Source organism: Lagenorhynchus albirostris, chromosome 2, assembly GCF_949774975.1.
Source record: "Lagenorhynchus albirostris chromosome 2, mLagAlb1.1, whole genome shotgun sequence".
NCBI lineage: Eukaryota > Metazoa > Chordata > Mammalia > Artiodactyla > Delphinidae > Lagenorhynchus > Lagenorhynchus albirostris.
Window position 1 is genome coordinate 78,574,995 of NC_083096.1, and position 17,121 is coordinate 78,592,115.

Here is a 17,121-nt window from a genome sequence, read left to right on the forward strand (position 1 = left end):
AAAGTGTGGTCACTTAAATGAGTTTGATCAGCAACTTGGCCCAGCTTTCAAATTTGGAAAGTTTTTGTAGTCACTGCCAAAAGTAAAGGTCAGCCTTGTACTGAGAGGTGGAGAAGGCCTTTGAACGTCATACCTGGTCATAATAAGTCTGTGGTAGTGGAGTTAAGACTAGAAAGAGGTAGTTAACAGATGGGCATAACCTGGTCCTGGGAGGGCCTTGGTGAAACAAGACAGCTTTAAATTTTTGAGGCTCCTCATCTGTGGACCTTTCTTCCTACCTCAGATCTAGCTGGCAAGGGTGGGTGTGATCCATGGAGTTCGGTGACCAAGTCTCATCCTACTCCTTCTCAAATTTGCCACTGAACAGTGTCCAAAATTTGTAGTCCCCACATGCTTGTCCCCCAAATGCCTCTGCCTGCCAACCTGTATTGATGGTCCTGGATGTGCCTCATGCTAGGTACTCTGACCTACTTGGCCTTGGTATAGCCCTAGGCCCTAAATCTTCAACTCTAAATCCAGGATATTCCCAAGAGATATAGCTGTCTAGGAAGTTTCTTGTTTCAGATGTCAATTTTCTAGTCTTGAGCTGGATAATTCTAAAGTGTCTATGCTCCCCTCTTTACCTTTAGAAACTGAAGACTTCAGAAAGTAGTGAGGGGACAGAAAAGTTGACTGTAATATTTGTTTTTAAATAGGCCTAATGGGCACAACATTTTGAAAACGCAAACCAGTTGCCACAATGTTAGGAATCTGAATTAAAATTTAGCATTTCTTGCGCTTCCCTGGTGGCGCAGTGGTTAAGAATCCGTCTGCCAATGCAGGGGACAAGGGTTTGAGCCCTGGTCCGGGAAGATCCCACATGCCACGGAGCAACTGAGTCCGAGCGCCACAGCTACCGAGCCGGAGCGCTAGAGCCCACAAGCCACAACTATTGAAGCGCGCGCGCCTAGAGCCTGTGCTCTGCAACAACAGAAGCCACCGCAATGAGAAGCCCTCGCACCTCAACGAAGAGTAGCCCCCGCTCGCCGCAACTAGAGAAAGCCCCCACGCAGCAATGAAGACCCAACACAGCCAAAAATAAATAAATAAAATAAATAAACTTTAAAAAACTTAGCATTTCTTTGGTCAGATTATAGCAGGGGCTGGCTGCACTTTGTGTTTGTCATAAAGAGGTATTTATTAAATGGCTCTTCTTACTTGAAACTGTCCACGTTCGTCTAATATTTATTCATTCAACAAATATGGAAGGTCTGCTATGTGCCAGGCAAGGCTTATGTTCCCATAGCCATAGGTCCTTGTAAATCACACAGCACATATGTGAGTTCTGCCTTATACAATACAGTTTTGTGTTTTACTAAAGTGTAAGACCCTTGATGCCTGGAATTATGTCTTATTCATTTTTGTGTCCCCAGGATCAATGAGCACAGTGCCTTGCACGTAGTAGGGACTCAATATTTGTGAATTGAACTATGCTACAGCATGGTTGTTGTACAAGGCTGTTAAAAGGTATTACCAAAAAAGCACTACATAACTTGTTTTGCTTGTGCTAACAGTCTAAGGCAGATATGTCAATAGGGTATTATCATTATGCAAGTAAATAAATATTGAGTATTTACAGAGAAAACTATGCGGTTGGCCAAAAATTCGTTCGGGTTTTCCCCTAACATCTTACACTATGTTCACTGCAGGAGTGAAGGAGGGAGAGTGCTTAACTGGGTGGAGATTGGTCTGGAAGAAGTGTTAATTTTCCTCCGGTCAGTCCAGAATGATCGCGTAGAGTAACTAGAATTTCAGTCTTCTCAGTCTAAGTATTTTCATCCCTCTCACCTTTCTAGAACTACCCCGCCTCTTTCTGCTTCTTCCCAAAGGGCTGTGTCCAACTGACTACACCTCAAAGTCTCAAGAGTCCACCCAGTAGCCCTCCAGCTCCGGTTCAAGAACTCTCCAGAACAGGGGCTTTAGGTACACGGGCCAGGAAAACACGGGGTCACGCACGGGGCAAGCGCCAAACTGGCCGCAGCTAGGGGAGTGGCGCTAAGGGCGGGGCTGCTACGGGGTGGGGCGGGGCGGGGCTGGGCGGGAGGAGGCCCGGGGGCCGCTTGGGTGTCACCACCAACCCGCTCCGGCCGGAAACTGGCGCTTGTTTCCGGCCGGACGGCCGAAAACCACCGATCCTGAACCAGCAGCCGGAGTCGAGTGTGGAGCAGGCAAAAAGCCACTGGGGGAGGCCAGTCCAGATCAGTCCCGTCTGGCTCCAGCTCCTGATCCTGTGCGGAACAACAGCCGCGGTCTCAGTCTCTGCCACCGCCTCCGCCTCCATCGTCGACGGGGGAGGGGCCGGCCGGACCCCGGGGTCACAGCAGAGGAATGAGGAGAGGCAGCCGGGCCCCGCGCTCCGCCCCGGCCTAGGGCCTTGCCCCGGGAGCCGCGAGGGTAACGGAGCCCCCGCCTTGTCACCCTCCCCCGTCTGCTCCCGCCCCTCCCGCCTCTTCAGACTCCCAAACTCTGACCCTCTGATCGCCACTGTTCCCCATCTCCTTTCTGATTATATTTCACCCTGAGCCATCTCCTCTCGGCACCCCCTCTTCGCCCTGACTGTTCCTTGCTTGGCCCCAACCTTTCCGCGGTTACTCCTCCCTTTCACCTGCGTCCCGCCTTCCCAGTCTCCCTTCCCCGTTCGTGGCCTCCCTTCGTCAACTGTGCTGGGCAGTTTGGACGGTCCTCCCTTGTCAGCTAGACTTTCGGGGAGAGATGGTGGAGTTTTAAGGTGGCTAGGAGTGCAGGGTACTACCCTCATTGTAGGATAAAGTTCATTTTAAAGTCTCAATATAAAAGTAAAATGAAAAGAAAACAAGCTGTTCTCCCCTATCGATAGCCAAACTGAGGTGCGTCCAGTAATGGAGGAAGGGAGCGAAAAAGAAGTGTGTGTGTGTGTGTGTGTGTGTGTGTGTGTGTGTGTGTGTGAGAGAGAGAGAGAGAGAGAGAGAGAGAGAGAGAGAGAGAGAGGTTGGTTCTAGGGCAGGCTTATGAACTTTAGAAAAAAGAAAAGTTGCCGTGAGCCGATGGAAACTTTAGAAGCTGATGATGAGTAAGCCGGGGGCTGCGTGATCTCACTCCTCTTCTCATAATTACTAGGTTAACGGTGTGGCTCCGGTCGGGATGGAACGGGATTTGTTTACTGGGCCGGCGTATTTTTAGCTTGTCGGCTCACAAGGACCAGCGCTCTGAGTCTCTCTCTCCGCCTCTCTCTTCCCCTCCGTCTTTCCTTCTCTCTCTTCCTCTTTTTTTCCCACCCCACCCCCCCACGGTCTAGATAATCTCTCTGGAGCCCAGGTGGCTTCTCTGGGCACAATACAGATATAAAAATTAGGTTCAAAGAAATTTTCTGTAAGAGGTTCTCCCCAGCATTTCAGGGAGTTTTCATGAATGCAAAGGCAAAAATTAGTTGACTTTTAGTACATATATGTATAAAATACTTTATAGAAAATCAGAAACAGGTAATGTTCAGTCTTTGGCTTCTCATACTGTATATTTAGATCTTAGAGGACGCTGGATCCCTTTGTCTTTCAACCTGTTTCTAAAGTGGGAAAGGACAAAGTAGAGAGAAGAGGTAGTCGATAAGGCGGGTCCAAAAGGGTAGTTAGTCCTAAATCTTTTAAAAAACATTTTCTATACTGTATTACTTTAAAAAACAGAAACTTTCTTTCCTAATAAGTGAGATTGCATTCTTGATGGGATGGAGAAGACAGCAGGGGCTTATGCTGGGTGCCTAGGGAGAATCAGACTTGTAATTAAACATTTGCTGTGCATAATTTACAAATGAATACATTATGGGCAAACAATTATACTCTTTGTCCTCATTGTTTTTCCGAGCCTTTTTTTTAAAGGTTAGTAACCAACCTGCTGTGCTAGTCTATTGATATTTTGAAGGCTGGACAGAACTGTAAAATAAATGAAATTGATGTTGCTCATCTGGAAGCTGAATACCAGTCTGTTCTAATTTCCGCTAGCTACGCAGCATGCCTCAGAGCACCTCCCTGAGTTAGTGGCCAGTTACTATGTACTTAGAGATTACAAATGAATACACATATTAGCTCATGCTAGGAATAATTGAAATGATAAATACGCTGAAAAGATTTTCCAAAACTGAAATAGATTATTTTTCGATTTTTTCCATTTCGGATTATCAGCACCTTTCTACCGATAATCATCCATTAACATGAATAATTTAGAGTTGAACAGATATCCACTTTGGACAGTACGCATTCAAGCAGGAAGGAAAGATGGAAGGAAGATAGTTTCCAAACTATTACTATTTTTGTTGTTGTTGTTGCCTGCTTTGACTTATCCCTTTCATTTAATGCCAAAGACTCCTTTGTGAAGAAAAAAGTAAACCTTTGCCAAAGAAAGGGCTGTCTACTGACTTGTATAAGGCAAGCTGACCAGTAATGAATGTTAATTACTAGTTGGACTTTGTGTAGTTATGTTACCAACAACGTGGACATTTTCCTGAAGCTTTATTTCGTTAATCTCTTTCTTTTGGGACCCCTATTGAAAATGACTTAATTTGAAGGGTAATATCTAATTTTTAAAAATCACACATGCTGTTCCAGAGTCTGTTGACTATCAATAGTTGTTTTAATTTATGAGTTAGTTCGTGCCAATATTAGTGATGATATCTGGCAAATTCAATTCATATCTGTATTTAGCAACTTCCCCTAGTTGAACTACATATATTATTCCAGGGGTTAGGGGTGGGGATTGAAGGAGTGAATAAACTCTAGGAATAAGTGTAGCAGCCCAATAGCCCATCACTGTTTTCAGTTCTCAGAAGGCTTTGTTTGGAATTTTGAGATTCAATATATATGTAACTAAGTGAATTATGATGGAGTAACTCAGTATTAAAAATAAGTTTTCAGACTGTTACGGGGGCACTAAGTGCCACTTGTTAAAGTTTTAGAGCTCCTGAATGTCTCAAGCATGCTAAGTATGCTGGCAGAGGACTTTATAAGGGAGCACACGTTCTCCTTACGCCAGACATTCATCCCATCAAGGGAAAAATCCTGAAACAATGCTTTGAAGTGTGACTTCAGCAGTATCTTTCCTATGCAAACTTAGGAGCTGTGGAGTGGCAGCCTGGAATCTTTTCAACAGCCCCTGATAAGTCAGACAATTAAAATCTGTAACTAGAATGCAGATGCAGGACAGTTTTATCATGAATGCCTGAAATTAGTTGATTTTTTAATATGATAGAAGAAGGAAGTTGATTTTTTTTTTAAGTAATAAATCCTTGCTGAATAATGACTGAACACTCCTGTGGATAAGGCAGTTTCCAAGTGTCAGTGACAGGCTTTGGGGAGATATAAAAGTTGTAAAAACAGGTGTTCTTGCCCTTGGGACAAGGGTGATGTTGGGGAAGGCAGTATGTAAATGAGAAAGCAGACTATTATAAGCTTTAACATTTAAGAAAAAACATATAAACAAAACCAAGTTTAATGTGCTACAAATGAAGTATGTAGAGATTAGGAAATTCGAAGTAACAAAGTATGAATGAAGTAAATTAGGGAAGATTTCTGAGTCAGTAAAATTTGAAGTGGACTTGGGAGGCTATGGATTACAGTCATAATGAGGCATGGGGTATGGAGTTAGACGATCTTGGTTCAACTTGTGGTTCTACTTTTTACTAATGTGACCTTGGGCAATTTACTTCTCCATCCTTATCTATATAATAGGTGTGAGCATTCCAATAAATAAAATAATTATTCTGTGTTAGGAGTAAAAGGAGATAAAAGATCTTCTGGGCAGAAAGTATAGAATGTACAGTGTGCAATGATGGTATGAATGACTAAGTTGTGTTTGTGGGGAGAATAAATGAGAATGACTGGAGAGAATGTGGGTTGGTCAAGTCATGGGTAGAGCAGGCGAGAGGGTGGAGGGGACTCAGAGGCCAGACTCTGTTGGGTGTGATGAAAGGGTCAATAGAGTCATTGTAGGTCCTTGAACAAAGGATGGATTTAATGAGAAGTATTGAGCCCTCTGATCCAAGAACTCAGGGACAAGGAGTCAGGCACCGGTAAATTGTGACTCTCCTACTTCTCTTCTGGACCATCCTGGTCTAAAGAGATCAGCCAGGAGACGTAAGATTCCTTGTAGAAATTTTTGTATTTACACACCTTACTCACTATGTTGAGCTCTGCTTGTGACTGTCTGATGTTGTACCAACCTGTGGGGAAGTCTCAAGGCTATGTCTGGATTCTCTTCAAGAGCTTATGGTAAGGGCAGTGTCATGTTTCCAGTGCATTGAACTTTCAGTTATCTCTGCTATTGTAGGGAGCACTAGTTTAGGTAATTCAGAACTTCAGAAAGAAATTTCTTGGTTTGAAAATGCATTATTTTAAAAACCAGACTTATTTTAGTGTTTTGGGGATCATACTGATGAAATGAATTGGCATTTCTAAGCCTGAATTACCTGATAGTGAGGAAAGTATACTGATGGTGAAGAAACGTCAGTCTTGGATTAAAGATTTTGCCTCAGAAATCCATAAAATGAAAAGTCCATATGAGGGTAATTAAGACTGGGCTATACTGAGTATGTTAATGAAGACCAATTTCTTTTCAAAATCTGTGTGTGTCCAATGTGGCCTCAGGCTGTCTGCCTTATTCCTAAGAGCTATTGGTAGAAGATGCCTATGTTGCAGCCTGAATAAGTCTTTACACACAATATCTGGAAGAGTCCTACTGCGTGATACTGCATTGTTGAAGATTAAGCTGGCTTTTTTTTGAAGGACTTGGGCTTTGTAGAGGCTCTTCAGATATTAGCTCCTTTGAAAATCTATTAGATTTTTCCTCCTGGAGTAAACTTGTTTGAAAATGTGGCCAATTTAAGAAAAAAAAAAAAAAAAAGAAAAAGGAATGAGGAGAAGTCTACACTTAAGAAGTAAACAAAAAAATCACACAGCTGTTCTTCCATCCTTGTTCTTTCAGTTGACTTGCTTTCCTTCATCCTTGCCTACCCCCAGCCTTCTCATAATCATTACCAAACTATGTGCTTGTGATGTCATGGGCACAGGATTATTATTTACCACTGAAGTCAGGAGATTGAAGTATCTCTGAGCTAAAATTCAGAGGTGGAAAAATCAGTCATCTTAATTTATACAGTTTAGTTCAGGATTATTTTTAACTGTGTTTTTTAGGATTATCTCTTATACCTTATACTATAAGAAATAGTTTTTGATAGGAGAGACTACTAAGCTGTTATTTTTAGTGATCCTGCTGTGAATTTAGTTCTACTAAGTGGTATGGAGGATTAGGAAAAATGACAGTTTTGTGCCCTTGAAGAATTTACAGCCTAGTTGGGAGTAAGGGGAATAGGAAGGAATGAATACCTATTGAGCCTCTTTATGCCAGAGAAAAATTTAAAATGTGAAAGTGTATTATCATTTGCATAATACAGACCTCATACCATAGGTGTTTTGGGAGAAGAGTACTCAGGTAGTTATGAGTGATGTCACAGAGGAATTGTGACTTACTCCAGATCTTAAAAAAAATTGTATTAGGTACAAGAAATGAAAATGAAGCAAATAACAAAAAAATCATTTAAATTTGGAGCTGAGAGGGATCAAGCAGAAGCCTGGGCACAGGAATGTACTTGGAATGTTCTTGGGGCAGTGATGAGACTGACCTGAGTCGCAGTGAATAGTAGTAAAACACAGGTGGTTAGGATGGTCTGGAGCTATGTTTATAGAGGGTCTTAAAAGTCAGGCTTATAAGTTTAGATCTTGAACAATGGAAAATAGCTAACCACTGAGAATTTTTTATTAGGATTGTAATATGATGATATTGGGAAATAGATTGGCTTGGAGGGAAGGGAGATTAGCAGCTGGTATGTGTGAGGTGATGAGGCCTGAGCTAGAGTTGTGGAGGGTGGGTTAAGGAGGGGAAAGAGTGACAAAGAGATTGTGAAGGAAAAAATTGAAATCAGTGCAGGCTGGATGTGGAAGATGATGGAGAGTGTTCAATCAAACATAATGATAGCATTTTAAGCCTGGGTTTCTGAGATACTGACTGGGGTAAAGAAGTTAGGGAGGTTTCCTCATTTCTTAAGGAAATATGATGAGTTCAGTTTGAGATGTTTTGGATTTAAAGTGGCAATGAAACATCCGAATGAAAGGTGTTCCAGTTGTTAGAGAAGAGCCTACAGCTGGTGGAGCGGTGAGGGTTAATAATGCTTGAAAGTGTTGTTTGCAGTTCATCAGCATAGATGTGGTAGCTGTAGCCAAGAAGATGAATAAACTCTCTGAAGACTAGAGTTTAGGGAAAGAGCAGAAGGCCAAAGATAGTGGTGCTGATAAATACTACTATTCTCCACTCTTCAGGCCATCTTAATTGAGTTTTTCTGTCTCCTTTCATGTTTTCTGTTCCTCTGCTCCCCACTCCATCAAATACCCATTGAATGTCTCTTGTAAGCACTGTCTTAGGCACTAAGGAAGCAGATGAGTCAGACAAGATCTCAATGTCCAAGGGGGTTATGGGTCTAGTGGGAGGAGAGAGATGTGTCAGTATATAGATGGAATGAAGTGTGATAGGTATTGTGTTAGAGGTATGTAGGGGGCAGAGTGGGGGCCTAAAGGTCAGTTCTGCCTTGGACATTCAGAGGTTGGAAAGTGCCTCCCAGAGGAGATGATATTTGAGCTGAGTCTTGAAAGATGAGTTAAGGATATACCCTACAGATGAGAGAGAGAAGTACACTCCAGGCTGAGAAAACAGCATGAACAAAAGCTTAAAGGAACGAAACAGTCAGGCTTCTTCAGGTAACTTTTAAATAATTATTATGGCTGGAGGACAGGGTTGGAGGGCGGGGAAGAGGCTGGAGAAGTAGGTAAGGCCGATCATGGACAGCTTTATCTTGTGCTACACTAAATGATAAGCCATTTAAGGGTTTTTAAGCATTGGGTGATAAAGTAATTTTCATGTTCTAGAAAGATTATTTTGTTAGTGGTATATAGAGGGTGGATTAGAGAGGAACAAAGCAAAAGACTTTTAAAATAACTTTATTATGTTTAACAGTAATACGTTTGTTGTTGAGTGATCATGTTTGTGGAATCATGGAATCAGAGAACTAGAGGGACTGTTAGGCTTCTTAGTCTCCCTCATTGATTTTCAAACGGAATACCTGAGATTTACTTAGGATCACAGAAGTAGTGAAGTGATAGCTTGGTCTGGAATTCAGTCTTCAGTGGCTGTAATGAGGTAGGTGATTAATAAATGTTAGCTCACCTCTCTCATTCCCTCACAAGTCCCGTTGCAGTGTTTGTTCCATTCTGCCACACTGCATTGAGCTAGAAGACAGAAGGACTTCTGTCGTTTCACTCCATTGTCCTTTTTACTAGTCCAAAGTGAACAGTGGTATTTTCCCAGGTCTGACTGAGGAAGATCTGTTCTGAGAGTACCATGGAGAATAGGGACTTTGACCTGGGGCAGTTGGATGCCCTGGAGTGGAGTGAATAGGATGTTAGGATTCTTCAGCGATAGTGATTCAAATGTAGAAGAATGTCAGGGTATTTGTGTTATTGTGTGTGTAGATGTATTTATCTCTCCTGCTAAGTTGCCTTCAAGTTTTCTTTTAAACTTAATTTTAAATTGTACTAATGAAACTTTGGTAAAAGAAATAAGCTATGATAAATTGGGCACCGAAAAAAGTATATCTAAAAAACAAGATTTGTCATTATACTTGGATTCTAAATCTTTCTTCCCCATGTTTTTAATTTCATTGGATTTTTGTGAAGGTAAATAAATTATTTGGGTTTAAAGCGTGAAGTAAGAGTTTGGATTTTGCGTTTTAGTCTTTTTTGCTGGAGAAAAACAGAACAGGATAGAGGACATCTTAGAGGTCCTTAGATTCCCCTGGGGAAAGTTGGGACATGAGGGGATGTAGAAGGATGGATGCCTTCCACTGGTAAGTCTTCATCGAAACTTAACTGAATTATGATTTCTCTACTCCTTTCTCTGGGCTCTGTCAACATCTCCAGAGAAGGGCCTTGGATTGGATACTGTCCACTTTAGCAGAGCTGCCAATTCTTAATTCTTTCTCAAGTGGGCAAGGGTACATTTTGTTTTTGTTTATGAGTGTTTGGGGGAGGGGTGGGGAGAGAGGCGGCATGGAATAGCTACTCACAGTGAGTCTTTATCTGAATTCCTGTGTAACTGGAAGTTTCCTTGGCTTTGTTTTGCGGCAGATGACTTGGTTACAGGGCATTTAAGCTACGTGGGAAGGTGGTTCTCTCTGCCTTCAGTTATCTGACCTAGGATGGCAATAAAAACTTCCTTTCTGTCCATATATGTCAGCCTTCACCTCACTCTGTTCTAAGTGCCTTTTGTGCACACTAGGTGGGGGATCTGAAGGACGCTCTTCAGTCTAAAACTGAGCTTATCAACTGTTCCCTTAAAGTTTAGGGGAACCAACCTGCTCCTGATTATTTTTGTGTTAATGACTACCCTATTCTTCCAGTTACCCGGCCCTTTCTTAATTTAAAAATTTTGAATACTAAGATATTTTAAATATTTAGAAAAGTTCAGGGGAAAAAACCCTAACACAATTTTGAGCCCACAACCCAAATTTAATGGATACTAACATTTTGTCATATTTGTTTTAGATCTCTCACTCTCTGTTAGGTATTAGATATAGCCAAAGTCCTACTCTGCATCCTTATCCCCTTCTTCTTTCTTGGGAAATGAATCCTGTTTTGAATTGTTATGTATCATTCCGTTTCATGTTTTATACTTTTTAAAAAAATGTGTAATATAGACACAAACAACATATAGTTTTATTTTGAAATCATAAATAGAGTCATACTGCATGTATATTTTTGCAACCTTTTCTCTCAACATTGTTTTTCACATTTGTGTACATGTAGATCTAGTTCATTTAATCACCTTAATCTTGAAGCCTTTTTCCTCTACTGTCCTCCCCACTTGCCTCATGAAATAATCCTACCCATCAGAGTCCCAGTTTAAACCCTGTCTTCCATGAAAACTTTCCTGTTTTTTTTCTCCTGCAGGCTGCGATCTTTCCTACTTCTGAATCTGCCTATCATTTTATTGGTACTGATCTGGTGGTGGTTGTATATTCTTGTATTTTAGTTTATTTGTGCCCTTAGCATGGCTCTTCTACTATACTGTGAGCTCCTTGAAAGCAGATAAGTAGTTTATTTTATCTTTGTATCCCTCAGGGGCTTGCCACAGTAACATAAGCATAGTAGGCATTTAGTTGCTATTAGTGACTAAATGGTTAACTAATGAATAAAAAAACAAAGACAGTCCTTTGAGTTGGTGAACTGTTTAATTATGATATAGTGGCCCTAATGAAAAATAAAGCTTATAAAGAAACATTCAGCACTGAAAATTATATAGAAATGCACATAAAAGTTGAGAGCAGTCAAGACTAACTTCCTGTAGGAGATGAGAGCAAACATTCCCTGAAAAATGAAATAGGAATTGATTGGTGATATCATCCCAATGAGGAAACTCCTGGGAATTGATCCTGATGGTATTTGAGGCAATGTGCTCCTGTGGCCAGACACATTTCACTAGCTATCAAATTCTGCTATTGTCATCAAGGTCTTGACACCTTCACTGGAGATTTATATTGGCATTGGGAAAAAGCAGCCTATCTGTTCACTTAATGAATACTGCTGAGAAACAGGAATTCTTAGGCCTCTAAAAAAGAAAGCCTAAATAATGTACACATTTGTACATATATATGTACTTATACTTTTAACAGCACCTTTTTTATTGATGCGACCAGATTGTATCTCAGCAAAATATTTTTAAGCTTTTAATTGTGGAATGTGTAGTACCAGTATAACATTGTTAGGCCTCACGGAAGCCCTTCCCTCCCCCCACCAGGAAGAAATTAAATGTTAAGTTGAACTATAATGAAATTGCAATTTTAGAGGTAAAGTAAGTAAAATATCACCAATGGTTATTGCTTAAACTTATGTTTATGTTGTTATGTTAAATGGTTATTATGTTTAATGGTTATTATGTTAAATGGTTATTGCTTAAGCTTATATTTAATGGTTATTGCTTAAACTTAAACTGTAGTTAAACTTAACATGTCACGTCTTGATTTCCTATGGGGGTTCTGAAGAACATTATTATGGACCTTTCTGAGGGCTAATTCCAAATCTATTTATAATTCTAAAATGCACTTCTGAACTTTAATTTACAACCGATTATCTTTTGTAGTTATCTTTAGCTCAAATTTTTGATAAAATGTTCTTATTTCTCAGCACACATTTAGTATATTTGGGAAGGTTGTAGGGGAATGTGTGAAGGTTATAGGCCAGAGTACCTGGAAGATAAGGCTGAGATGAAAACTTACGCTGTCAGTAGCTACATATAATTGATTGAATTGGCTTTAATGAGCTTGCAGTTCCTTTGAGTAGATGACCACCCCACTATCCTTTCCTGCCACCCCCATGTCTCTTCTCTAGTCTTGATAAGAGAGATCTGGTGGTGGGAAGAGAAAATTGCTTGTGACCCTTGATTTTATTGATATTTGGAGACTTAACAGGGAAGAGGGTAAGAACCCTGGCTCCTGGCACCAGATTCTTACCCATGGTTCCCCAAACAGTTCTTAGGGTAAGAGCGAGGAGGAATGCGGAAATCAGGAGAAAGAGCAAAGAAACAGAGTAGAGAGCGAGAGTTAGCAGAGGAGCAGAAATGGGAAAAAGGGATATGTATAAAAATTTAAAGAGGTTCTGTTTCCTCTCATCGTTCAAAACCGCTTAGAATTCTTTATAAACCTTGTACCTAAACTATATCAAAGTTGTATCCAGGCCACATACCTACTTGGAAAACATCATATATAGACGTCAGCTTTGAAAGTATCAGCTTTGTGTTCTAAAATAATTCTTTGAAAAGTTAGGTCATTTTAAATGAGTTGGTCTGCTAGTGCCTTTTGAATCATTAATAACTGACTTCAAAGGAAAAGAAAAGAATTCCTCTGAGGCTTTAGAATGAGTAAGTCTTGATATTTACATGAAGATAGTCCCAAGTGAGGAATGAAGGCAAGACAATGGGAAAATATAATGCTACTAACAAAAATATTTTGGATAGCATGCTCTCATTTAAAAACTTTAAGGCTCTAATGAGTTCCTTTGTGAGTGTTTGCTTTCATCTTCTTTGAACTAGGAGCTCACCTGGCTGAGTGTTTGGACTCTTCATTTTCTGAAATTTTCCATCAGTACTAAGGACAAGATTATCTGATATGAAGAATACTTGGTCCCTGTTTACTGTCTAGGGATAGAGACTTAACACACTCCTCAGAATTCTGCAAATAGAATTTGAGAGTTAGACTTAAGATTGGCTGCATCCTAGTTTCTTTGGATGCCTAAAATAAATTCCTAGCTATTTGACACAAGGTGACCTCTCATTTTAATATTAAGTTCCTTCTCTCTCACATCATCTTTGTAATTTTTGGTAATATACTAGTTCATTATGGAAAGTAAGATTGAAAAAAATCATCTACGCACATTTCCCTTGATGTTTGCTGTCTGGCTGAGACTATAAATTCCTTTCTACTGAACACCTGCTGTGTACTGGAATTTGGACAAGATGCTCTGAGGAGATGCCAAGGAAGTGTTACCCAATAAATAAACTAAACAAGTAGTAGGAGACTTGGCCCCTTGGGAATATATATTCTGGGTTAAAATAGGACATAGTGTTATATATTTACACACACATATTTAGAAAAAAAGAAATACAGGCTATGTAGTATTATGTATAATCTCACGTAGCATTTTAGAATGGAAAGGAAATTTACATGTTGTCATCATTGTCTGGGTGAGGAACATGAGGCCCAGAATATTTCAATGACTTGTTCAAGGTAGTTACCCTCAACAACAAACATTTTGTTAGATATCTGCCCTCTGAAAAGTTAGGCCTCAGGTATAGAAAGAGTTAAAGTTATCAAGAACTTAGTAAGTTATGAAGACTGAATGTTTGCATAAAAAGGTAAATAGTAATACAAAGTCATGGGCATTACGTGTCAAGTGAGGGATACAGTTATATAGAGTTATACAGAAGTTTAGAGGGAGTGGGTAGGGAAAATTTTTACCCTTAGGATAATCTAGGCCTTAGAGAAGAGAGAAGACTGGGTAATTATAGAGGGGAAACATTCAAAGTATGAGAACTTTGAGCTGAGCCCATCTTGCTTGGGAGGCAGAACAAGTAGACATAGTGTTTCACCTAGGAGAGCAATGAGATTAATAAAGTTGGACAGTTAGGTAAATTGGAGAGGGCCTTAAATCTGAGGCCGAGGAGTTTGGTTTATCCTTACAGTGAAAAATTCCTGAGCAGGGAATTGTATATATAAATTAGTATTTTAGGAAAATTGATTCAGCTGTGTGGTGTGAAATGGAGGAAGAGAGAGCAGTTAGAGGACTGTTACAAAAGAGTCTCTACAGGGGTGATGGGAATGGAGAAAGGGGAGAGACTCATGTGATTTGAAGAAAACTAAATAGAATTTGGTAACTGCTTTTATGAAAAAGGATAGATAAGAACAATGCTCATGTTTTTATTCTGGGTTATAGCAGTAGGGGAGCTGGATTTGGTTGGTTTCTGATCTACTCTCCAAAGGGATACCCTGGTGGAAGCAAGCACTGAGTCTAGCCCAACACTCAGATAATACTGAATACAAAGAGTTTAAGTGGCTGGTGTGCATGCCTTGTAAGTAGTGGAACTTGGTGTAGAGCCCATTCTTTTGACTGTTGTTCAGTGCTCTTTCTATTATATCATACGGCTTACGAGGAGGTGGGTCAGGTGGTTAAAAACACAGAGCAAATGCCTGGAAGTGAAATGGGAAGTTGAAGACCACATTATGATGAGGTTTAACCACAAGCTGTTTCAGTTCTGCATAGATTTTCCTTATATTTAGACGCTAAATGTGTATACTTCTGTCAGGCTCGTAATGTAACAGTGATCTAGGTTTCTTAGAGCCATCTTCTTCTGAGTTTCACTTCTTCACAGTCAAGGAAAAAGATTCTTTCAGATTTTGGATTTAATTGCATATATTCTCTGACCCCCAATTTTCAAGGTAAAATAGTCCTTCTCCCTGCATGTAGTTAGGTTGCTTTGGTTACAAACTATAGGTGAAGTAGCCTCAAAGGCCACATTAGTCTTTTTGGAGGAGGAGAGTTTTGGACCCAAATCTTTCAAGCTTATTTACCCTGTCAGCAGTTATGAACAGTTTCCTTACACAGATCTTATTACCTAAAAAGGGCAGTAAATACTGTGAATCAATAGGGTATTTTTGCTAATGGTGTGTTTTTAGAGAATTGAATGGCTTTCTGAAGAATCCTTTATGTTTTGTTTTTAAATATGTAGTGAGGTATATTTAAGATGTGACTCCTTTTTTTTTTTTTTGCGGTACACAGGCCTCTCACTGTTGTGGCCTGTCCTGTTGCGGAGCACAGGCTCCGGACGGACAGGCTCAGTGGCCATGGCTCACGGGCCCAGCCGCTCCGCAGCATGTGGGATCTTCCCAGACTGGGGCATGAACCTGTGTCTCCTGCATCGGCAGGCGGACTCAATCACTGCACCACCAGGGAAGCCCGTGGCTCCTTCTTACTCCCTTTTTTTTCCTTTCCTTTCCTTTCCTTTTCTTTTCCTTTCTACCAGGCTTTTATCTATCTGGTAACAGATACCTGCAGATGCAAAATAGCATTTTCTGGATCAGCTAACACTATGTATCTACTATAAGGGTCTGGCACTGTTATGTAATTTCATCAGCCAAGATTAAATATTCCTGGATTTTATGTTAGCTCCCTTGTAGTCAACATATTCCAATGTTTGGCTTCTACAATTCTTATCCCATTTTAATCCTTGCCATGACTCTTCTTTTATAACTTGTGACCTGCCTGGGGAATAAAGGGAAGAAAACTTTGCTATTTAATAGTGAAGACCCTACCCTCAGCTATACCAAGTGTTTTATATAATCACCTCATTTAATACTGATAACAATTCCGTAAGTTAGGTAGATATTCTTATACCTGCTTGCAGGTAATTCATCCAAAGTATTTATTACTATGTTAATAAAATATTAATTCACCAGAATATTTAGGCGCTGTTTAAGGTGCTGAGGGATATCACAGTGAATATCAGATGAGGTTCCTGCTAAGGCACAGAGAAGTTAAATAACTTGCCCAAAGTCGCATAGCAAGAAAGTGGCAGAGGTAGGATTTAGGTATAGAACTGATGGATTCCAAAGGGAATGTCTGCAACAATTATTATCAATACAATATGCTACTGTTTACATGTACTACATGTTCTCTGTAATTGCACAAATCAAGCTATAAAAATAGGTGGGTTCCCCCAGTATTTCTTTTTAAAAAGGCTCTTGATGAATCTGAGAAATAAATCTGCCTTGGTGCTGGCAAGCACACCTGCACAGTAATGCTTTTCCTCTCTTCCCCTCCCCTCTACCCACTCTCTCTGAACCCACTCATACCTGGGCATGAACTGGACAGTGAGACCTGCTTTGGCATTTGGATGTGTTTGTGCTTTGAGCACTGGGAGAGTTTTATTTGTTTCCTTGACTTCCTTGCCCGCTTGCAAGTTCGTTCTTGTAGCACAATGATGAGTAATGTGTTGTTAACCTCGTGATGTGGTCATGCCAGTTGGAATATTTTTTTCTTTTTCCCTTGGTTCTTTCTGATGAGTATGTGACTCTTGGGTCACACTTGCTTTCCACAGTTCATTCAAATAGAGAAGACTTTCTGTATTCAGAGGACTAGAAAATAGTCTCGAGGTTGAGAAGACTGTTAATATTCAATGTCTTCTGCCCAGGTGAAATCCAGTTTTATTAGCATTTTAGGTTTATTCTTTAGCAAGTGTGATCCAAGAGAATACTTGTTAGATTATGGCCATTATCACCATGTGCCATATCTGGAATGAGTGGTATTCTGGAGTTAGGAGCTTAAAAACAGGCACAGGGAGTTTTTTCATGAGCATTACCTAGCAGAAAGCATTAAAAGATGCTTAAGTCTGTGAGAGTGATGAGCTAAATTCCAGTAGTTGAATTCTAGGGATTAATAAGGTGGGATCAAGGTTGTAAGTGTC

At 40.4% G+C, this 17,121-nt stretch overlaps 1 protein-coding gene across 2 annotated transcripts in view; it reads left to right on the forward strand.

The window, feature by feature from the left end:
- The first annotated feature begins 2,168 nt into the window (after positions 1-2,168).
- OTUD7B (OTU deubiquitinase 7B) overlaps positions 2,169-17,121 on the forward strand; it is a 51,574-nt gene continuing 36,621 nt past the window's right edge. Inside the window, exon 1 of one of the 2 annotated variants that reach the window (XM_060139083.1) lies at positions 2,169-2,433. The gene's annotated coding sequence lies outside the window, so the exon portion shown is untranslated. The remainder of the gene's footprint in view (positions 2,434-17,121) is intronic. The other variant, XM_060139082.1, reaches the window with a different exon arrangement.